This window comes from Topomyia yanbarensis, chromosome 1, assembly GCF_030247195.1.
Source record: "Topomyia yanbarensis strain Yona2022 chromosome 1, ASM3024719v1, whole genome shotgun sequence".
NCBI classification, from domain to species: domain Eukaryota; kingdom Metazoa; phylum Arthropoda; class Insecta; order Diptera; family Culicidae; genus Topomyia; species Topomyia yanbarensis.
In genome coordinates this window covers 117752347-117776885 of record NC_080670.1, presented here as the reverse complement: position 1 = coordinate 117776885, position 24539 = coordinate 117752347, and the positions used below count along the sequence as shown (strand labels likewise).

The following is a 24539-nucleotide window of genomic DNA, read 5'->3' as shown; positions in this document are numbered from 1 at the left end:
TATAAGCTCCAAGTAAACTTATTTTCGGCATCGTCAATCGATCGAAACAGGCACGCAAAACAGCCGGTTGGTCTGGCAAGATGTCGCAGGATTGTCAGTCGGTAACGGTGCTGTCCGGTGATGTAACGGTGGAGGAACGGTTGGCCGTTCTGGATCGATTTCGTGCCGGACTAGAGAAGCTACTGATTATAACGAACGTTTTGTCCAGGGGTAAGTTCCACCACTTGATTCTGACTACAGCACCAGGTTACGGAGAGATTCTTTCGCCTTAGGTATCGACGTCGAACAGGTGACTATTGTTAATTTCAACCTGCCGAAGGGATGAGCCGGTTGCGATACGTATCTGCATCGAATTAGACGCACCGGTAGGTGTGACACATTCTTGTGTTTTATAAATTGTATTTTTCCCGCTTCTGTAACGGAAAGGAATCACCATCAACCTAGTGGACAGTGATCGAAGCAAGATGATTTGCAGCTCAATAGAAAAACACTTCCAGAAAAGATTCCGCTACTAGACGTTGAGAAATCGGACGAAATTGAAAAGATCGGATCGCAATAGTGTTTTCGACCAGGTGAAAGGCGCAGGAGCTTTTTTGGGTCATACTTGTTTCGATTCTGAATTTAAATATAGTAATTTGATTTAGCTGTACCAAGTTCTTGCCAAACATTTGAAATGAACCTAACTGCAAAATGTAACATATTGAATTTTCATGTTTTCCATTAACAAATATCTACCCGAACACGTACATAACGCAACATTTAATTATGAAGAATTTTGATAACGATTTCCGGATTTTTATGACAAAACTGATTATTAAAGGGCCTAACTGATTACAAAAGAACTTAATTGATTATAAAAGTGTCTGATTTCAAAAGCGCCAACTGATTGAAAAGTTCTTAGCTAGAAATACACTCATTTTAAAAGGACTAACGAATTAATGTATTATAACCAGGTATGCACAAGAACGGTGCTGCTCTGTGTCCTATTCCTGTGCACTGGCTCTTAATGTGTCACAGCTAAATTAATTTAGCTAGAGCTTGTGCTGGTTTTAGATGAGCTAGAGCTAGCAAGTAGCACGAGCACCGATTAGTGAGAGCACTCGCTAGCACGGTGATAGCTAGCACGCTGCATGGAGCTATACACGCAGAATTTTATTTATGCATCGATAGCATACTTTTCTATAGGTCGTTAACAAAAAATGGTAAAAATAAAAAATTGGTTTGCGTATCGATCTAGTGTTTAGAACCATGGCAACCATTCATGACTAAGACACCAGGCGGGCGCTAGCCCAAAATTGAAAGCACATTAAACGACTTCTAGCGTACAAGTTAAGTTCTGTTTGACATACTGAAATCGAACCAGCAGGACTAGTGTTAGCCTGGCGCCTTAGTTAGGTGCCACGGTTCTTAAGAGACGACATGATTATGTACACCTGTCATATGATGTGATGGCCGGAAGGTTAGAAAAGCAATTCACCCGCAAATATGATTGTGATATTAAATAAAAATCGCAAATGCTTAAACGTATTTAATATATTTACATTGACTGGTGATAAAAAAAAAAACCTGTTTTAATCCACCTAGCGGTGCAATTGTGCCTTTCTCATTTCTCTATACTATGGCTCGGTGGCTGGTTATGTTCAACAATGTTTGTCCACATTGTTATGTGGAAATGTCCATTACATTCTTAGTACACTTTGCACTTATACACAATAGCTTGCCAGCCACGAACTTGATGAGCTACGTGTCGACGGTAAAACACTTGAAACAAAAAATATACTTAATTAGCCTAATCAGTATTAGTTCAATGTTATTTGCTTGGTTACTCATTTTGCATGCGGGGGTGGGCGTGGAAGGAGGGCGAAAATTCCACGAAGGAACGACTCCCCAGCATAATTTGGTATGCTTTGTGATATAGTGGTGGTTTAAAGATGACGGGGTTGAGGGAGAGAGTAAACGGTAGAGGGGGGTAACCCCTCTCCCCTCAGCTATGCCACTGTTAAAATCAAGAAACCTTACGACAGTAAAAAAAAAAATTAGGCTGGGATTAGGTTGACGGTTTTCAGAGTGATTGCATAACCTTTCTATATGAAAAAGGCAAAACATACAAGACAATGTTTCGAGTTTTCCACGTCTTACCATGTAAATGACTATCACGCCAAAATACCTTACAGCTCGCAGGTTTTACTTTACCTAACTCTGCCCAACCACAGCTAAAGGAATGATGAACATTCCCTCGGCAGCTTCAAAAGTCTCATCTCCAACGTCGCAAACGTTGCCCTCATTCTTTGGCGCCGTTTCCATCATCATCCTCAGCAAGTTGTTCCTTACTAACATCGAGTTTAACCGATTGCGACAAATCGTCTGTATCATCTCCTGCTGATAGCCTAGGAACGAATCACTCTCATCCAGTTCGTGCTTATGCTCCGTACCACGATCCTTAATTGTCCCGAAACGGCCGGTGATGGCAAAACACCTTACACTTGGTGCACTTCCATGCGATTCGCCCGTCGCTGATCAACCGACCGACGAGTACCGGTAGCCATTGTGCACGACCAACCGCTGACCCCGCTCAGCCGAAATAGGTTTGTAAGCAATCTACTTGTTTGTTTTTGCATCCTACATGTAACCTTGGTTGATGGCATTCTTTTCGTAGTCGTCCTGCGCGAAAAAAATCAATCCAATTTTTTTAGCATGAAAATTAAAAAAAACTTCCTTGACCTCATTCAGTCTGTACTAACAGGTTATCGTGCTCAATAAAATTACAAATTACAAAAAAATGGCTTACCCCAGGCGCATGGTTGTGTGCCCATTCGCTTTCCTTGTCGACCCGACCATCCCGGATCGTGCACAGGTTGGCCGGGCAATTGAACGAGCATTTCTTGTAGCAGGCTTTCAACAAATAAACAAAAACAGCTGATAGTACTTTTCAGCTGTCAAAAGCGACATCTGACGGCAAACGCACAGACTATTTTTCGCGATCAAATGTCAAAATTCCGCACGGAAGAAGGAAAAATATTTCGCAACCTCATTTCGCAAGAGGTGCATACTAAGCTTTAGGGCGAGTTCAAAGCTATTCCATGAATGACTAGATTTTCCGATAGCGCGTGAAAACAACTTTCCTTGGCCGTATATGTAACCACAAGCAAAATTTGTTTTTTTGTTTGCTTACCTCGGAATTTCACCTGAAAAATTTCGAAAATTTAGCTTTTGAATAGGGTTACCACCTCGGGAGAGACGTTGACCCGGAGATTTTTACTGACCTGAGGGTGGAGGACTTTAAACCAAAGCCAACAAAAAGTAGAATCAAAGCGATTGCACGACATTTTAGACTTTAAGCTATCTGTACACGAGGCGACAGGGCACGCGTTCCAAAAAATATTCACTATGGATTTTGTTCTATCGCATAAAAAACCTAAGTGCATATACTTTTTCATTCCTTCTGTAATTTGTCATGAAATTTAATCCTGGTTGATTGGAAAATTATCAAAACTACCTCACAATCACCTATAGAGTGATCTCGTCTATATCGTCAAAATAAAGCTGTAAATTTCTCAAGTTGGTTTACGGTTTTGTCGGTTTTATTAGTGTACAGTTTCTCTTCTCCGGCTAAGTGCAAATAATACAAAAGCACCAGCCATTCTCGCTGCGGAGGATAAGTCGAACGAGCATTGCTCTGATCCACAACTAACAGAAGAAGGAGAAGTACTTTGTGGTCTCGGTAATTCGTCACCAGACGTTCCAACAAGAGGGCAAAATTCACCCCCATAGCCAACAGTTGGGGGTCACTGCAAATGAACAACAACACCGGAAGCACTCGTTTTATTTAGCCATTCAGATTAGAACAAACCCGCCATCCCTTGATGCAGCTGCAGATAGGCACCACCAACAACGAAGTGATTTCGTAAATTTGCAGGAAAATAACTTTTGAGCGACTCAATGTACGCAAAATTTTAATTGCAACATATAGCGAAATATTATTTTCCTTAAGCTGTAAAAAATTGATTTGTTTTTCATTTTCGTTGTTTTGCGATTTGGTGGACCCGTTTGAACCAGAAAAATAGTACATGCACCATACTTACACTTTTGAAACATTTAGAAAAGAATCAATTAAATTCAAAAAAGCTTAAATCATCAATTTTTCAACCAAACCCGGAGAAATTGATGTAAAACCCGGAGGCCCGGAGATCGCTCCCGAAAACCGGAGGCTCCGGGTCAAACCCAGAGGGGTGGCAACCCTACTTTTGAATACAAAGTGTGCGCCGAAATTAAAATGCAGGAGCATTGAGGCTGAAAAATAATAACAAGTATCGATTGATTTGCAGTTTTATTCAAAAAGCATCTCACGCGATCCATACTTTATCATCAAAAAAGGCCAGATGACATCATAGTACGTATAGTCGTAAATTGCCGAGATTCCCGCGTCTCATATTTAAAATTCTGTAATGCAACTAACAGTCCGCTCTTTTATGCAACGCATTCACTTTTACACGATCTTCTTAAATTAAAAACATAAAACATGATAAGTATAACCATCGCCAGCAGACCCTGGACTCCCCTACGATAAATTAGAAGTCAATAATTAAACAACCAAAGCACTAGCACTTACAGTTTAGCTATTTTGCGTTCTGATGGAGTCCAAAATATAAGCAACCATCTGTATTCGCTTATGTTGAAGTAACCAGGAAAAACAAGTTTTTGTTTTTATTTGCCCAGGTGCCCAACACCGCCTCTAGGCGGCCTACTTATTTTAAGGCTTTAATGAAAAATCCATTACTTTCAAGAATTTTTAACATTATTTTCGTTTTTCTCATTACGAAGCCCACCTCCAAAATTTTTTTTCAAGCCAAAAAAAATTTGGGCACTAGAGGCTTAACATACCTAGGGAAGAACTAAACAAGAAAGAAGACGTCACTCGAAAACCTTAACCCTTCCATGCCCAACTTTTTTCTAGTGCATGTAGGATTTCAAAACTATTTTTCGTCGAAAACGGTGGGGTCAAGAAACATGAAAAGCCATTTTTCATAAAGATAGGTGCTTTCCTCGCAGTGCTAAGTGCTATTTTAATTCTGCAGTGTGCCTTAATCAACATGTGAGTTCGGAATCGAACATGAGTTTGAAATGGTTAGTTAATAGCAAGTTTACCCGGATAGAATTTTACAATAGCATTTATCCTACAAACAATCATAAAACAATAAATATTATAGTTATTACTGTTTCAACATTCATTCGTAACCGAACGTTGTACCGAGAAACAAGTGCTTTTTGTTCTCTCCGGTGAGGTTTAGTTTTTTCGGCAGTACGAAGGTGCTTGCTGTGGCAGAGGCTGCAGTAAAGCACTACTAATAAACAGTCCCGCGAGTGATAATTATTACCTGCGATATCGGTGAAGGTACCCTCTAAGAAAAAAACGCCCAACAGGAGTCCTTCGTTGGTCCAATGTGTTGGGCGACGGTCCAACGAACGTCTAATAAATCGTTCAATGAACGCACAACGAAGGACTTACAAAAGGCGTTTTTGCAACACTTTTTTGGACGTCGAGCAGTTACGCAGTTACGATCTGCGTTATGTTCAACAAATTGGACCAACGAGGGTCCAACGCAGGACGAATTTTTCTATGTAGCGTTGGGCCCGCGTTGGACGTTGTTTTTGGGGGATTTGAGGTTATGGTGCTTTGTTTACAAATAAAAAATATAGCGAATAAAATAAAAAGATATATTTTTCATTAGACGATGTCTTGACCTAAATATTTTTGTTTGCTGGTGTAGACATACAGCTAGCACTATCGTGTTCAATTCACCGAGTGCACCGTTCCAAAGGTGTTCAGTTCAGTCGGTGGCTTCGACGAACAGCTTCCGTCTTCGATGCAAGCAACTAGTTCAAACAATCTTTAGTGACGGTCATATCCCTTAGTATACTTCCGGTGAGATGTTTAACGTGTCGACAGGTTGGTTTTCTCCGTGTGCGTTTTTTCTCCATTATTGGAAAAATTATTCGTGCTGTGGTGGCCAATATTGTGACGGTTAGTCGGAAAAAGTAGTCTGACTATAAATGAAAATTAAGTGCCATTTTTCGGCTTTGATTCACAAACAAGCCAAACAGAACTGAAGAAGAAGAATGTCTCTTAGTACAATGTCTGCCGACGAAGATGTATGATGTACCTGCAGTAAAAAATATTGTATAAGTAATGTGACACGAAATATCTAGGGAAAAACTTACTGAATTTGTTGAATTTATTAGGTATTCCCACGGGTAACTGCAGCTGTGCATTAAATGAGCTCCCAAAAATCTTTGTCCTCCAGAAACGAATCAGTGCGCTAGTATGACTGCACTGCAATGCTATTACTTTGTAAGCTTTCGGTTTCAGGTGTACCTTTTTCGTTTGGTCCAGAATAATGAGCAAGCAATTTTTCGTGATCGTATAGAGCAAAACAAAGTGATCGATTGAATCAGGTTTATGTAAAAGCAAAGAGTGTTTCGCCGTTCTGCTCTGGGAGAAGCCTATGGTCTATGGTCTACTTTTTATCTGCTCTGGAAGACTGATCATTTTTTGCGTTCCACAAAATGTGTTCGAGAGCATCGAACCACTGGCGGGATAGTTGGAGATATTTTCTTGCAACCTTGGTGAGTGTAATCGCGGACACTGCGCTGTCCCGATAGTAAAAAAATGTTCCTCTCGCAGAGCGTTGTCAAGAATTTACTCCACAAATCCCCATCTTTTAGTTTTATGAATGATCTCGCAGACACGAATTTTTGGCCATTAAGCTCATCTGTATAAGATCGCTGTGTGGGATTGCTGGATCATAATGGATCTGTTGCAGGGTGTCGAGCATAGATTTAATGTTATACACACACGCTTAGGTTATACACATCGCTTGACATATGCTTTGCTACGTCGTATTTGGATTTCACCAAACAAACTCCGTTGGAAACGGTCTCTCGAATGGGGTCGACGTTGGGCGAATAATGCTGATCATGTGTGCTACTTATCATGTGAAAAGGATGCATGGCAGCTCTTTTTCACGGATGTCGGTATCGGAAGTACAGGAAATCTAACGTTGGTAAATCGGTGCACTGATCTAGGAGGAATGTTTGCTAGTGTTTCTGCTTGCTGTTGAATCTGAAAGTATTCGATATTGATTAGTTCCAACTCGTAGGAAATTAAATGATAGCACAGCTAACTAGTGATTGAACTGAGTGAATTTACCTGTCTGTACGAACTGCAATATTCAACCTCAGATAACCTCGACAAAAATTTTCTACCGGTATTAGAATGTCCAGCGATTAGAGTTGAGAAGCCTTCGCCGATGGTCCGGATAGCTCCTTAGTTCAGCGATACGATGAAATTCGGGATCAAACAACAATTCTTTTAGGTGGGCGTACCTTTTATCGTGCTGATCCGAATGGAAAAGCAATCGAATTAAAAGTTTTTTCGTACGTTTTCCGCAATCTCGGGTTTCCTTTGAAGTAGTAGTTACAGCTAAGTCCATGCAAAGAGAAAATTAATAACTCGACACACCCTTGAATTCAATGTAATTCACTCACTTGCCAATGGCTGTAATTATCAGCTTAGTGGAACGACGCAGATACAAGGTATCGATGGCTTCCAAACCGGCGAAAATTCAGTTTTCGTTGGACAAAGACCGCTGTATACCGAAGGATGGATACAACCGAAGCGAATATTTCATTAGCCTTAAGCTGAATTTGCAGTAGCCGGTTGTCGACTTTAGTGCCTGCTGCTAAAGTTCCATATTAACATCCAATTTTCGGTTATTCAGGAAAGACTGAAAATATATTTTTAATATAAAAGAATAGATTGTTTTATGATTTGAATTTTATACACTACCTTACAATAGGCAGTCTGAGTGCTATTTTTTCTGTCTTTGGGTAAAGAAGCTGTGGCAATGTGTTGTCTATGTCAAGATAATCTAGCGTTTCGCCGAGTTGTTGCTATATGGGAAACACTCGAGTGCGAACGAAACAAACAAAAAACTGTTTTAATCCACCTAGAGGTGCAATTGTGCCTTTCTCATTTATCCAAACTAGCTGGTTCGTACAATATAAAATTATGGGAATGTCTTTTACACCGTTGTACCGTTTTGCATTCATCGCGTTTGAATCGGAGTTTTCTATGTGATCGCACTCCACAACCCGTAACTCCGGAGCCGGAAGTCGGATGGAGATGAAATTTAATATCAGTTTCTGGGAACGCAACACCTTTCATTTGAGACTAAGTTGATCAAATCGGTCTAGCCTTTTCGAGAAACCGATATAACCGTTATTCTGAATTTGGATGCTTCTGCTGGGGCTTCCGGATCCGTCGATGGTGGCCAATGTGGCCAAAGAGACTTTGAATGACTGTTAGTGACCTAGATCTACAAATTCAAGTTGTTGTAGCTACATTTTGGAAAAAATTTCACCTTTTTACATTCATCGCAGAATTCGTTACCATCGGGATTTGCTGCGTGATCGCACGTATCACCCTGTAATTCAGGAACCAGAACTTGGATCCACACAAAATTCCATAGCAGCTGATGGAAACGTTGTACCTTCCATTTAAAATCAAGTTTGTCAAAATCGGTTCAGAAAATTCCGAGAAACCTATGTGGACAAATCATAACAGATTTTTTTTGTAACCATACTCATCAATTCGTAATCCGGAGCGAGACGTCGAATCAAAATTAAATTCAATAGCAACCTATGGGAATATTATACCTTTCATTTGAATCTTAGTTTTTAAAAATCGGTTCAGCCATCTCTGAGAAACCGATATGGACATTTTGTTAATAAATCTGCACATACACACACATACATACATACATACATACACACAGACATTTTGCGATTTCGGTGAACTGAGGCGAATGGTCTATGAGACTCGGCCCTCCAGGCCTCGGTTGGACAGTCGGTTTTGGAACAATTGCATAACCTTTCTATATGAGAAAGACAAAACAATAATATCACAGAGAAGACATATAAGCTAGAACAAACTTTTCCGAAAAACCTGTGTAAACATTTAAATGAAAATGCGTTGAAAATCACCATCGCACACAGGTTCGCATGCGTTGCTCACCATTGTATCCAAGTTTGCATACAAGTCCCGTATAGCGATTGATGGCCGATCGAAGCGCCGACCAGTGGCAAGTTGCTACTTGCTGTTGTCATTTCAAAGCGATAGTTTAATTTCTTACACAAGTTGAAAATTTTACTTGTATGTCAGTTCTCAGTGATAATATTTAATTAGCTTAATCAGCAAAGTTCAATGTTATCTTCATGTGATTATATTTTGAAATGTTGGTGGAATGGGTTTGGAAGTGGAGGGAATGGGGTGTTAGTAGAGTGGGAATGGAGGATGCGTCAGAAATCCTTCATCTTATTTCGGTATAAGGGGTAGATGAACGAAATGCGGGTGTGAGGGTCCAAGGGGAGGGGAGTGACGAAAGAGGGTAGTGTAAGGGCAAGGCGGGGTGGAGGGGCGGCGACGCAATACTTAACTGCATATTTTGCCTTCCATTTGAGACTTGGTTCGAGAAAATCGGTTCAGTCATCACCGAAGAACCGATGTGACTTTAATTGTGGAATATGCCCGAAATTTCGGACTTCCGGAATCGTCGATAGTGGACAATATATTCAAAGAATGTTTGATTGGCAATCAGTGATCTAGATCTGCGATTAGAAGTAATTTAGTAACCATTTCAATAGTTTTTAGCCTCTGAGGTATTACGATTGTACCGATTTATATGGGAAATTATTATGTAACCTTGCTAACCCCCTGTAACTCCGAAACCAAGAGTCAGAACCGAATGAAATTCAGCAGCAGTCAATGGTATTACTGTATCTTTCTTTTGAAATCAAGTTAGCAAAAATCGGTCAGGAATTTGCTGGGGAATGGGTGTGGTATTAGCTTAGGAACTTGGCGAGTTCCCCGGGGGCATCATGAACCGTCATAAGTGGCCAAAGTGGTCGAAGCTGTTTTGATTGATCATCAGTAGTCCAGACCCGCGAGCTAGAGTAATGTTACATCCGTTTTAATATGTTTTACATTATTTGGACATCATGGTTGTACCAGTTTATATGGGAAGTTGCTGTCTGACGGCACTCTTCAACCCGTAACTCCGGAACCGGAAGTCGGATCAACTAAAAATTCAAGAGCAGCTTATGGGAGCGTTATTCCTTTCAGATGAAACTAAGTTTGCAAAAATCGGTTCAGCCATCTCTGAGAAAATTGTGTGAGTTTAAATGACACACACATACATACACACATACATTTTCCGATCTCGACGAACTGAATCGAATGGTGTATGACAAAAGTCGATTTTTACAGTGATTACATAGCCTTTTTTATATGAGAAAGGCAAAACATCCAAATGTTTTCACACTCGCACTGATGCAAATTAAACGGGCTGGCTGAAAAGTCGCAAAGTAGATTTAAGAAAAGTTCAAGATACTAGGTCATTTTGTCCCCAAAATCCCTTATTTTTAATAATTTGTCTGCTCCGTGCTGCGTCAAAAAATCACACTACAAAACTAAATGAAATTTAACATCATTTTCAAATGCCCTTGCATGTTGAAAAGCAAATCAAATGATTTCGAATTTCACATGAAAATCTATTGAAACGAAGTTCATGTGGTATTTCAAATGATATTCATACTACTTTCACATAAATACGACATGTTTTACCATTGAATTTTGGTTGCCATGCTGTTGAGTCGCATAGTATGAACTTTCCACATAACATTCATGTGAAAAACATATAGTGCATATCCATATGTAAAACAATTGATTTCACCGATTCTTCTACACATCAAATCTACAGGTAAAACTAATCGATATTCACGTGTAATTCATTTGGAAATCTTAGTCAATGGTATTTCTTATGATGTTCATGTGACTTTCACGTAATGTTCGTAAGAATTCCACTTGAAAATCACATTGTCCACCCTCTATTAGATATTGAAATGGCAAACGTATCCTTTTCATGTGTTTTACAATTGCATCAATTCAAGTGTTTTCCACATGATGTTAACGTGTCTAGTTTTTTCAGTGTACATATTTTACAGTTTTTCTAATGTGAAAAAATCTCAGAAATCGAACGGAACTTGCTACTTCAAAAGTTATAGCGTTTAATATATATTTGCTCTATATTTTTTACATAGCACCAATTTTATAAACTTCGAGTGAAGTGGGCGGGGGCCTAAAATTGTCCAAATGATGTGAAATTTGGCATCTGAGCTTACTTTGAGATTTGTCACAATATGAAAGGGAGGGACTTTGAGAATTAAAAATATTTTTTTTTGCGATGCCCTAATGTATGCGAGATTTTGTGTGTGATTTTGAATAGGCACGTTCAGTTCAAGTGTGATCGTGTTGCATGCCATAATTATGCATTAAAGTTCAGCTCAAATGTATTGTATGCATAATGTATCAATTTTTTGCCTTTCTCATATAGAAAGGTTGTGCAATCACTCTAAAAATCGTCAACGTAATCCCGGCCGGGAGGGCCGCAAATTTTTTTGACTTATTTAGGCGTAGGTAGTAGTATGCAGTGAGGGGTTGCTACTTTAAAATTGAAACTTATTAAACTTTAGGCACAAATCCCCGACTACATACGGGGAACGTGACATTTGAACCAATATATTCTGATTCTGAGCATCGACGCATAGCATCTCAAGATCGTGGCTGTCGATCCATTGTATGTATGTGCAAATCGTACTGATTATGTAATATACATTTCCACCATTGTATTGAACATAACCAGCCATGGAATCGTAGTTTGGACAAAAGAGAAAGGCCCAATTGCACCACTAGGTGGATTAAAACAGGTTTTTCTTTTTTTAATTGTATTTGATTATATTGTTTAGTTTGTATTACATTGAATATATTGGGTGTTCAAGACTGCCCAGAAAAATAATGAATTTTTGAAAACTATCGGCTCACCCCTGACTCGATTCCTAGCACAGACTAACAGACATAACACTATGAGCAAATTCCCCCAAAAAACATCGATCCGACAATTTTCCCAGAACACTAGCTCCACCTTTTATTCACGGTCCCAAACACTCATTTACTGGTGGGTTACCCCTCAGGTTTGGGAACAATTTTTCACTAGTGGTCTATCCCCCATATGCTTGTTCATATGTCAGTGGTGCCATAATTTCAAATGTGGCCACAGTCCCAACTACAAATATATTTGAAATAACCGTTAAAGCGGACGAAGTTTTGTTTTTGAGTGTTATGTCTGTTAGTCTGTGTTCCTTGTCCCACCAGAAATACTTGCACCAAATTTGAACCAAATCGGACAAGTCTAGCTACTGGACCAACGTGCCTGACATTTGCATGGAGAAAACCCACTAGCCCGCATTTTCACCGATAGGTAGCACTGTATTCATCGTCTTATCACTGTAAGTGAAATTTTAAAAAATAGAAAAGATAGATAATTTAATTGTCTACAACTTCGTCGAAGACTGCTAGTCAATCCGGCTTTGTTAAAAAAAGTTATTAAACTTTTGGCGAAGTGATGTCTGAGTCAGTTTTGCATGGGGCCTAGCAGTGCATGGTTGTCTATCAGCACTCGATTCCCACGAACTATACTGGTTTGTAAAACAATGGTTAGATTTAGCTGAATAGTATGTTCAGAAGAATTGTAGTACATAATACAAGTTATGTTTTGGTTGGAAAATTTTAGTTCCACCTGTGACCGCATAGAGGGCGCCAACAATAACTTTTGATAGAAGAGATAGAATATTACGATGTTCGGAAGAATGACTGCAAAATGCCCGTTCTACAACTATACGAGTAATCACTGCGAACTGACACACAAGTCAAGTTTTAAAAGTGTGTGAGAAATAAAACATACCTCCAAGTTTACCTAGAATTTTTCAACAGCAATAGTCTTTCTCAAGACTAGCTATATTTTTGCTCGATCAGTCTTTCGCCAGACTACCACTATTTTTTCGACAATCATTCTTTCTCAAGACTACCAATATATTTTACCCAATAAGTCTTTTTCAAGACTAAAACTTTATCAAGAATTATTCAGCCTAAAGAAATATTTAATTCTTCCAACACGTCGGGGTCCTCCCACAAAGGCCATGTGCCAAATATTAAAAAAAGCAACGAAAAAGGGTAACTTCTCCACCCGAAACTCCGATTGACTGCAGCAATTCATTCCAAGTTTTATCCGAATGGGCACGGCCCCAAAAATTGTCAATTAGCTTCCAAATGTATGATTTGTGGTGATAATTCGCACACAAAGGACGATTTTCCGGTGAAAGAAACCATAGAAAGTTTCAAATACGCTAATTGGAGCGGAAACCATAAATCGAATTTCTGGCCATGCATTCTCAACAAGAAATAAAACAAATAAAAAATTACCTACTTCTCAGATACACTTCAAGAAAATACATTTAAACGTATTAATCCGCGTCAAAATAGAAATACAACTTCTCTACCTATATAACGATCTTATGCTTCAGAGGCAGGTCACATGGCTAAAAGAACGATGACTACCCCTCATCCGGCTTCATGTTCACACAACGCTTCCTTTGCTCCAACCGATCTAGGTAGCATTACGGAAGAAAATTTGAATTTCTTGCAGCAATCAATGTTTCAATTGATAACTGCAATGCTAAATTCTACCTCTATGTTTGAAACTTTTCTAACTGGGTACAAATTTGCTAATAAAATTGAAATGAGGTTAAAGTTAGTTTAATAATGACTTTAAATAATCTTTTAAATTTATTAAACTGGGATGTTTGTTCATTAAAAACATGCGAAGACGAATTTTTCAACTTCTTGAAGGTACATAATGTGCATATATCCGTTGTCACCGAAACTTTTTTAAAACTAAATATTAAATTAAAGAGTAACTCTAATTTTATTATTCATAGATTTGATCGAATTGTTGGATTCGGCGGAGGGATCGCAATAGCGATTTTTTTTATTTGATTATGAAGGTTTTAACCTTAGGGTTATTCGCCTCTTATCGGGTTAGAGAAATCTCTTTTGGAAAAATCTCTAACCCAATGCACTGGCGAGCAAATAAATTTCTTGAAAGGAAACTTACAAAAACTTACAAGAAATCGGTCGAAATTCTTTATAATCGGTGATTTTAACGCTAAACACCGATCCTGGTATAATGCTCAACGCAATTCCAACGGCAAACTACTTTTTAATGATTATTCTGCTGGTTATTATTCAATTTCGTTCCCAAATGGACCTACGTGCTATTTGTCTGTAATGAGTCCATGAACAATTGATCCGGTTTTGACAGATCAAAGTCACATTTGTAGCGAATTGATTACACATACTGACATTGATTCTGACAACCTTCCAGTAACTTTTTCACTTTTTCAAGAAACTGTTTCCAATCCCATTAGCTCAGTGTTTAATTATCATAAAGCGAATTGGGAAAGGTACAAAACTTATATTGAGAATAATTTTAATCATGACAATGGTTTACAAAATAGAGCAGCCATTGATACAGCATTACAAAATTTAAGTGATTCTACAGCTGATACTAGAAATTTATCAGTACCAAAGGAATGCCACGAAATATTTTGTGCGCAGCCTATGCAAATCTGTGTTAAGGAAAACGTACAAGTTTGTCTCAAAACAAGAAGTGTTGACCTTTTTTTCGGTTTTTGTGAGACGCAAAAATTGAGCGCGGGATAATTGAGAAGTCTGGGCTAGTCTGTGCTTTATAACAGAAAACTGTGAAAACCTGTGCATTAAAACAGAAAACTGTGCAGTTTAGGAAATCTGTGCAGTATATTGAAAATCAGTGAAACACAGATTAATCTGTGCACCTGGTATACCAGCAACACCGATAAAATTAAACACTCCTATTATTGACGACAATCTACGAAAAGAAAATAAGGATAGATTTTCACTCTTAAGAGATGAAAATTTCGGACAAGAGATTGAACAAATCAAGCCATATTCTATATCTTTCAGGAAACTTTCTAAGGTTCTTAAGAAACCTCAGAAACCAATTCCAGCTCTGAAGGAAGGTGACTACATACTTCTTACAAACGAGAAAAAAGCTCGAAGACTTGCTCAGCAGTTTGAGAGCGTCCATAATTTTAATCTCAACGTTGTGAGTCCTATTGAAAACGAAATCTTACAAAAATATGAAAACGTTTCAAGTTAAGTGTTGTCTCTAGACGAGATTGTTGAAACTAACTATGACAATATCGTGACACAAAAGGGAACTAATTGGCTCACGAAACAAACTCCTGTATCGAAAGTAATTCCGTTACCGGGGAACCCTCAGTCAGAGTACGGTAGTTCGCCGCCGGATAATATCCGGGTAGATCTCGATAAAGCTGGGAGCTACATGGCTCAAGGAAGCGGGTAACGGTGTTGATAGAAATACCTCCGTCGGGGAACTATCGGTCGGAATAGGGTGAGTTCACCGTCGGGGACTATCTGAGTAGATCGCGATAAGGCCGGGAGCTGGATGACTCACGGAAACAGGAGCTGAATAGATCATGGAATCAGCATCTAAACGGCTCACGGAGACGAGAGCTAAAAAGGCGACATAATAGATGAAGACAATAAGCAAGAGAAGAGTCGAGAGTTAAATCAAAGCTCAAAGGCCGAGCCATATCATGAACCAAGTGAGGCTCCGAGATAGAGCAGAAGACAGAGGTGCGACGAAAGCACACCTTCCCCCCACGAAGTAATACCTTGATGTAGTTCCGTGGGGAAGAAGGGCAAAAAGGAGTGTTTTTAGTGGTTGGGCACGAGCGTGAGTCGTGAGTCCAACACAGTGACAATACACCACTACACTACAGGCCAGGCTTTTGAAGTTTTTAAACCTTACTATAAAAAAAATCCATGAATATCCACTATTTGGCACAAGTCTGTTGCAGGGAGTGGGTAGTGTCATGTCATTTAGTCTGTCTAATTCTGTGGAAAATCATCCTACCATCGCGTTGGAATCCACGTCATAGTGGAGAATTTCTTATTGAATCCTTATCTCTTTTGTGTCTCCTAGGCGCGAAGCGGATCATTCGACTATTAATGGGTACGGTGAAAATGCTAGCAGTGTTAGTCCTTACTCGCGAATACTTTTTCCTACAATATTTATCCGCGATTCCCCATAAAGCTAGCTCGAACTGAATGTCCATCTGATTCGACTCGAACAGATCACACCGACCCGAAAAGGCTACTCAGCATTTCTAGGAGCTGGTGTGCTTGGTCGAGTTAAATAAGCATAAAAGCAAGTCCTGAATATGATATACTGCCGCTATACGCATAACTGTCCCATTCCCTATACACATGGGACAATTATGCGTAGAGCGGCTGTATAGCTCTTAGGTGCCAGTCGTGCACTCCATTTTAGAACTAGCCTCATACCCAAGGTCAAAAGAGTCAACAATTAGTAGGATCCACATTCCCCACCCAAGCGAATTGATTTATCCCATAGTAAGTAGGAGCACACATCTACCAACCAGCCATGAAGACTTCCGAACCAATGAGAAAGGACCATGCCAGTCGAAAGCCACAGGCCCAGCGCCATCCCGTACAGTTCCTGAACTGTTTGAACTGCAGTTCGATATGTGTTAGTGCTACTTACAGATTTAATTTCAGTGGTAGTAAGTAAATGTCTCATTCAGTGTTGTGAATTTTCATTTTAAAATGCCAACTTTCAGTTCAATTGAACCCAACCATGATTCAAATTCAAAGCCCCCTTCAATCTTTCACTTTCAAGTTGGCTGGATTTTCATGGCAAAATCGTACGTCTTCATTTCAAATTGATGCTTTTTCATTTACCAACCAAAGCTGTCATCTGCTCTGTAGAGGCCAGTTTAGGTTAAATGTTGACATGTTTTGGGTTTTCAAGCATACAAGTAAAGCAAGAAGTACGTTCAGAGTAGTTTTGCTTGAAAAACCTGGTCAATACCCAATTAGAGAGATATTCACATGGTCAATGAAACTGAAAATGAATGGAAAATGATTATGCAACTTGGCTGTTTGAATGAATGAAATAACTGCGAATTGAACATAGTAGGGCATGATTTGAGATTTGTTCTTCCTTCAAGTTTAAACAAACCTGTTGAAAATTAGCAGCTCTGGTTTCATTCCTTCTTGTAAAACTAGCTTACAGCTACTCATCTCTTCCCGCATTTCAACACCGTCGGTCGATCGGTCTCATAGAAACAAGATCTTTGTCATAGAATCCGTCAATTTCTTCGGAACTCGTATATGAGACGCTAAAGGAACTCTACTGGTGCGAATACCAACTATCTGAAGCGAAAAAGACATTATATATCACTTTATACATATTACCTAATATGTATATTCAAGTCAACAAAGGCTGTCTGCCTATTTTAATACAGAAACGCTAATGATGTGACCATTAAGAATACGTTAGACAACCTTAATTGACCTCCTTCGACACCAGTTTGGCCTTACCAAGCCGTAACGCGGGTGGCAGCGTGAAAGCAGCCGAATAGGAGTTGAGAACAGCTTGAAGCAAAATTTGATGTTGTTCCGAATATATGTGATCCAAGACGGACTTGGATACATAACTAGACTCACTGTTCTCCATTCACCCACAATAATATAAATTTTAAAATGCGATATAATTTTTTCGTCTTGTATTATCTCGTCAAACAACAACACAAAAATACAGCATCTTAGATTCTCTAGGCATTTTGGGCGCAGAGATGTGCCGCTGAAGCCTAGTTGGAACTGAATAGTCTAAAGACAATTTCAAAGAAAAAATCGCGAGGGATATCGAGGGAAAAAGCCATGTTCAATATTTTTAGTTAAATTCTTCGAATGCACATACAAATATACTCACACATTTACCAAAACCCAATAATTATCATTCAATGCACAACTAATAGTAATGTCTGATAAAAATACTAATATTGATAATATTGAAAATTCCTGACAATCGATGATCGATATTATTTAAATTATCGGTAAATAAAGAACCACCCAATGCATTCTTCTATATACTAACAAAATAGTTCATTATTGACAAAATCAAGTTTGAAACAATAAAATATACATCCATAACCATCGCGAGACAAAACACGCTTTTGTCGAAATATTTGTTTGGTATTATTGGCTCATGGGGGGCACTTGTGCTTGAAAATATGCAACAATTTTTTTGATATTTTCGGACTTCTGTTGAGAAGCAAGTTTGCAAGCTACGCCAATGGTTGACATGTTCGGATGCAGCGCAAGAACGAGTCTTGTGCTTTATCCATATTGCTCGTAGACTTATACGAAGCAAAACTTTCAAGCACCCATTTGATCGATTCGGTTGTCACAACTCTACAAGCAAATGCCCAAGAATTCTATCCACCTGAAAAGACCCCAGAGGCAGTCGTCTGTGATGGCTCCTTACAACCTGAAAAGTGTATGTCAAAAAGACAATTGAGATTTGAGTACTTCATCTTCGTCAGACGAGTATCCACATAGCCTTTTGATTCTAGCAATATAGGAATTTCACCGAGGGGTTCCTCTAGAAGCACGCATAACTCAAAGAGAAAAGGCCTCTTGTATCCTGCTACTATGTGCGAGTTTGTTTAATCCATGACTTCTGGTAAGTCCGTGGCTATCGTGAAATTATTCCGATTTATTCACTGAATTGAAGGTCAAATACGAAGAAGAACTGTCGAAATCGTGGAGCCATCAGCCAAAAAACATTCAAAGTATTCAGTTCACTAAGGGCCGATTTCTTCCCCATCGCTTAACTTTAAAACCAGGTTCACCAGTACGTTTAAACCTGGCTTAAGCGTTAAGCGAGGGTGAAGAAATCGGCGCTAAATCTTCATAAAAATCAAACCGTGCAATCAGAACGGGTGTATGAATGATTTAAATTTAGTGAACGGCAAGGAAAAACTATTTTCTTTCGCGTTCTAAGATGGCCTCTTTTAGGTTATTTTTTAAATGAAATTTGAATTCCAATAAGAAAAAACCTGTTTTAATCCACCTAGCGGTGCAATTGTGCCTTTCTGAATCATGAACACGAGAATTTTATCGTTGTTTATATTCATTAAAAGCTTTCAAATGTATATTATATTCTTATGACATGACAACTATGTACAAGAAAAGAAATTATTTTTCGAGTTCTAAAATTTTGTAAAAGAAAAAAATCCAAATCGAAAACTTTAACCATCAGAATCAGTAAACAGCGGCTTGAGACTTAGTTTGGTCGTCTTGATCAGCTGGTGGGAGAAGAACGGTAATGCTCGCACCATGTGTAGGAAGGATACTTTATGCCCAAATGGTCTAAGCACCAAACATTGATTATGACAATTTTTCGAAACAGCCACGGTAATATAAAATTAAAAAAGGTGCGAAATCGGCGAAGTCCCAGAAAGTCGATTTTCATCAAAAAATTTTTTTTCGATGTAACATAAAATCTCGACATTTCATGCATTTTAAAGATGTTTGGCATCAAAAATACGAATTCGATTTCAGAAATTTCATAAGTTCCCCCTTTGAAAAAAAATTTTGAGTTCCGGCTTATATGGGAATTTCATATGTGACTGGACGGTTTAGTCTATATTTCCGGAACCATATAAGCGATCCGTACGAAATTTTATAGACATCTGTGGGGATAATATAGCTATCATTTGGGACTAAGTTTGTGAAAATCGACCAAGACATTTCCGGGAAACTGATGTGAGTTTGTTAATTTTGAAAGATGACCGCTTTTCCCGGGCACTTCCGGAACCGTCTATGATGGTCAATGTAGTCAAAGAAAGTTTGGTTGGCCGTCAGGGACCTAGAACTGCAAATTTAAGTTTTTTGACAGACATTTTAGCGAAATTTTTACTTTTTTTGTATTCATCGGAGTATTGCTTTGAGTCGGAATTTGCTTTGTGACGGCACGCCACAACCTGTAACTTCGGAACCGGAAGTCGGAATTGAATGAAATTTAATAGCCATTTACGATGATAAAATACCTTTCATTTGAGACTAAGTTTAGTCTAATCGGTTGAGCCATCTCCGAGAAACCGATGTGACTGTTATTCTAAATTTGGATACTTTCGCCGGGACTTCCGGAACCGATGATGGTGGCCAATGTGGCCAAAGAGACTTTGAATGGCTGTTAGTGACGTAGTACAACAATTTCAACCAGTTGTGGCCACATTTTGGAAAAATTTTCACCATTATACATTCATTGCAGAATTTGTTAAAATCGGCATTTTCTGCGTGATCGTGCTCATCACCCTGTAATTCCGGAAACGGAAGTCGGATCCATTAGAAATTCAATAGCAGCCTATGGAAACGTTGTACCTTTCATTTGAGACTAAGTTTGTGAAAATCGGTTCAGCCATCACTGAGAAAAGTGAGTGAGATTGTAGTCACGCACACACACACACACAAACGCACATACACACACACATACATACACACAGACATTTGACGTACTCGACGAACTGAATCGAATGGTATATGTCACTCGGCCCTCCGGGCCTCGGTTAAAAGGTCGGTTTTCAGAGCAATTGCAATACCTTTCTATTGAGAAAGGCAAAAAGTGCTGTTCAGCAAGAAGAACTAAAAATCAAAAATAAATCAGTAAATAAACCTTGTTTACTAAACATTTCCATCACTAACTGGTTTGAACAATTTTCAAACTCGATGAAACATTTAGATGAATTTCTTGAATTGTATAAGTTACATAAATTTGCGCGCGTATGGGATTTGAATCTCATATGGTCGGTGTTAAGTCAGATCGAACTAAGTCGCAAAATATTAAAAAGTGGCATAATGATAGCACTGGATAAAGAATTTATTCAGCTACAATCCACTTTTGCCGGAGTTGTAATATGTTACAATTAGCATGAATTATGGTTGAAATTAATTTCGAATTATTAAGTAAAGGATGCTGCGATTCAAACTTTATGCTCATTTTTCTCGAAATCAATACAATGTCACTTAGTCTGGTCTGACTTAACACCGACCAATCTAGCAACGTTTTGCAATTGGTTGGAAACATCTATATGAATCAATCGAGTTGATTGGAGCTTTTAGTAGATTCACTGTAAGCTATGGAGGATACAAGAGGTTGATATACAATCGTTACGTAACTTTGTACCAGTTACAATTTAAACTATAGGCTATATAATCACTATCAACAAACGGATTTCTGCTACCACTTACCGCACTGCTAGGAAAAAAGATAGTTTAACAAATACTTTGCTATCTTTTCCATCTCGACGGTCTCTACTGCGTAGTCGATATGCTGCCGCTCACCAATAACCAACGTCGATGCCGCTGCCATCAGTAGCGAATAGCACAAAGTAGCGAACACGTGTACGCTGATTTCGAGGGATTCGTCAAACTTGTACAATTTTTCATTTTTCGCAGCAGTTCCAGACCACACTTCTTCAGTCGTTGATAGTTATACTGACTGGAACTGTCCAACACTACAACGACTGTAGCATTGTGACACACGTTGACTATGGCGTAGAATGCACATTTGTGCAGTCGGTAAAAATACTTGGTTGGTGATTATTTAACTTCATCTTGTCTAACAGGCGAATGTCATTGATGAGGATTTTCATAATGTTCGGCAGATGGGCATCTAGATTTTGGTCTAATTTAGGTAACGCGGTTAGCTTAGTCTGAGCGGTTACATACTTTGCGGTTATAGTATGATCTCTGCCCTGTAAATGGAAGAGAAATTTGTTAATCGGAATAAATCTTAAATATACAAATACAAATTGATTAAAGGACACTTTTGATTACATTAAGTTTGGATTTCATTATAAAATTTCCGTTCTAACTTTGCTTCAAATCGATTCTTCCGAGATAGAATTATGCACGTAAGCTACATTGCAGCCTAAAGCGACAAATGGGGGTCTTTTATAATAGACTATCAATCAGCACTCACAATATTCCGACTGGTGAATTGAGTCCTCGTTTCTACGAATTCGTTCGCATATTGATTCAGAAGTTCGGATCACATTTGTTCCACGTCCATGATGATTACTCAATAGTTTCGAATAGCCGATAGATTTCGCAGCAATATATAAAAGCTGGAGGCACAGTACGTCACCGTAGAAAGCACAGCAAATAGAGCTTCATAATATTGTTCCCATTTATGTTACATATCTGCAGTATACCATAGTGAGTCGATTGAGCCGGCTGTAATAGTGCAATGTAGGCCTCCTCGTGTAGGATGCATTTGCGAAGACCTTACGGATGATTGGCCAGGAAATCTTCTGTTTACGGTTGTACGCTCCGGTTGCTGTGCTTTCTTTAGGTCACGCATCATTAGCGCATGGTATTGGTTTATGACATGCACAACGGAGATGATCATAAAAGGATTTCCTTTACATTGTAGAAGCGTTGCTAGCACTTCTAGTAAGTTACATGGCAAAACGTGGATTGTTGGGTGTTTCCAGCAGCTTGCAGAACCATTCAGAAATCATTGGCAGTGTTATTGCGTACCAACAACTTGCCTCAATATTTCCTCCTAATTTACCGACTTTGGATACGTATCGCTCCCGTTATTCCGCTTCCAGTAGCTGCTCACGTTTGCCTTCGTGCTGAGCTTTCTCCAGTTCTTGAAATACATAATCATGAACTACCGACAAATTTACAATAATTGTACTCACGTACCATTTTACACTTGCCGTCATTCCCATCACAGAAAGCTACCAACAGACTGATATTTTTGTTCAACCTAATATTGTTTTGCAGTAGCTTCTGGCGATCGCGAGCAATCATACCAAAATATATCCATATCCGACAGTCAGCACAAAACTGGAGGTGCTATTATCGGTGTCATCGCGATATCGATTCCGCCAGGCACGAGAATTTTCTGTTGAAATTGAATCGGTACAATTATGAATCATTTTTTTTTTTATTTCTTACCTTCACGGACTGGTCGGCCTGCAACAAGAACAATATGCCACAAGAGATTGTTCAAGTTTTGTGTACAATATGTACTACAGTTTGATAAAAAAAACATGCTTCGATGTGAAGAGTAACCGAAGTATTTCCGAGCAAATATTGTAAATTAAACGATCTGATAGAAAAAGGGACAGTGTGTTACGATACGAGAATAATAGACGCACGAATATAGCCCGTAACTACTTGTGGCGCTCTAATCGATGATTCAAGCACTAGCGTTACTTATGGCTTTGTCCAAATAACGCACAAAGGCAGTAACGCATTGAACGGATTTCTATCTGGGTAGTGCAGTGAAGTGCGTTACAAAACAGTTTTATTGCCTGAAAGACGGCTTTGTTTAGACGAGCTATATCAGCTCTCTACTGTGTGAGGGTCACGCGGGTAACGGATAAAACAAACGAAGGATCAATTCACCTACCAGCTCGTCAGGAACCAACTGGTGAAGTGTTTCGTTTTTTACTTTTCTTTTACTTTTACTTATTTTTTATTTTGATATAAATTAAATAGTGCGGTCGAGCGTGTTGCTCCCGCAACAAAATGGAACAAACAGAAGGATCACCCTCCGAAGACGAATATTATGGGAAAGAAGAACGTGTATCTGATTCGGAGATCCACTTCCCCCACTTTCCCCCTATGTCTCACAGCCCCCCCGAGTCAAGGTTTACCAGGATGGATCCGCTGGTCCTTGGGTGGTATACTTTCGGCCCAAAAATAAACCGTTAAACAGCATAACTGTTGCACGGGAGCTGACAAAACGTTACTCGGCCGTAACCGAGATTAAAAAGGTTCAGTCAGATAAACTGCGCGTAGTCGTTACTGACTTGAAACAGGCCAATGATATCGTTAGCAATAGCCTCTTTACGCTGGAGTATCGCGTCTACATCCCTTCTCGTGATGTGGAGATCGACGGTGTGGTAAATGATGCGGGTCTAACTGTCGATGATCTGATGAATGATGGGGCTGGCCGCTTTAAGGACCCTAACCTTCAATCAGTTAAGATTTTGGAGTCCATCGAAGATGGGAATTACTATCCGTCAGACTCGTTTCGCGTAACCTTCGCCGGATCTGCACTTCCGAGCTACGTTGAAGTGAGAGGAGCTCGTCTACCTGTACGCCTGTTTGTACCGCGGGTCATGAATTGTTCCAATTGCAAGCAGCTAGGTCACACGGCCACCTACTGTAGCAACAAGCAACGGTGCGGTAAATGTGGAGAACGCCATACGGATGATACTTGCAGTAGGCCCGCTGAGAAGTGTGTTTACTGTGGGGAGAATCCGCATGCACTTTTGACATGCCCAACGTGCAAACTTCTCGCGGATAAACTGAAGCGATTCGCCAAAGATCGCTCCAGACGCTCTTACGCAGAAATGCTTAAAAGAGCTGTTCCACTTGTCTCCGAAAACCCATTCGCTCTCTTGCCAACTGACGATAACGCCTCTAACGACCCTTGCGAGGGGCATTCTTTGGCTCTGCTTGGAAACTCTAGGAAAAGACCTAATCAAAACTCACCTGAACTTCCTCGTAAGGGTCCTAGGTTGTCCCAAACAAGGGTATAAAATAAAAATAATTCATAATAAATGGGGCATAACCAATATTCCACGGAATCCGCAAACCAATAGTTAACATACCTAGGGAAGAACTAAAC

General features: G+C 39.4%; 2 long non-coding RNA genes across 2 annotated transcripts; both read right to left on the bottom strand.

Moving 5' to 3' along the window:
- Positions 1-6222: 6222 nt before the first annotated feature.
- Positions 6223-22435, bottom strand: LOC131681137 (uncharacterized). The gene is made up of 5 exons (XR_009303880.1): positions 21870-22435; positions 21137-21642; positions 7546-7784; positions 7208-7480; positions 6223-7120 (listed from the first exon to the last, which is right to left on the bottom strand). It is a non-coding gene; the product is annotated as an uncharacterized LOC131681137 (long non-coding RNA).
- Positions 22436-22484: 49 nt separating this feature from the next.
- Positions 22485-23081, bottom strand: LOC131681254 (uncharacterized). The gene is made up of 3 exons (XR_009303884.1): positions 22856-23081; positions 22601-22802; positions 22485-22544 (listed from the first exon to the last, which is right to left on the bottom strand). It is a non-coding gene; the product is annotated as an uncharacterized LOC131681254 (long non-coding RNA).
- Positions 23082-24539: the final 1458 nt, after the last annotated feature.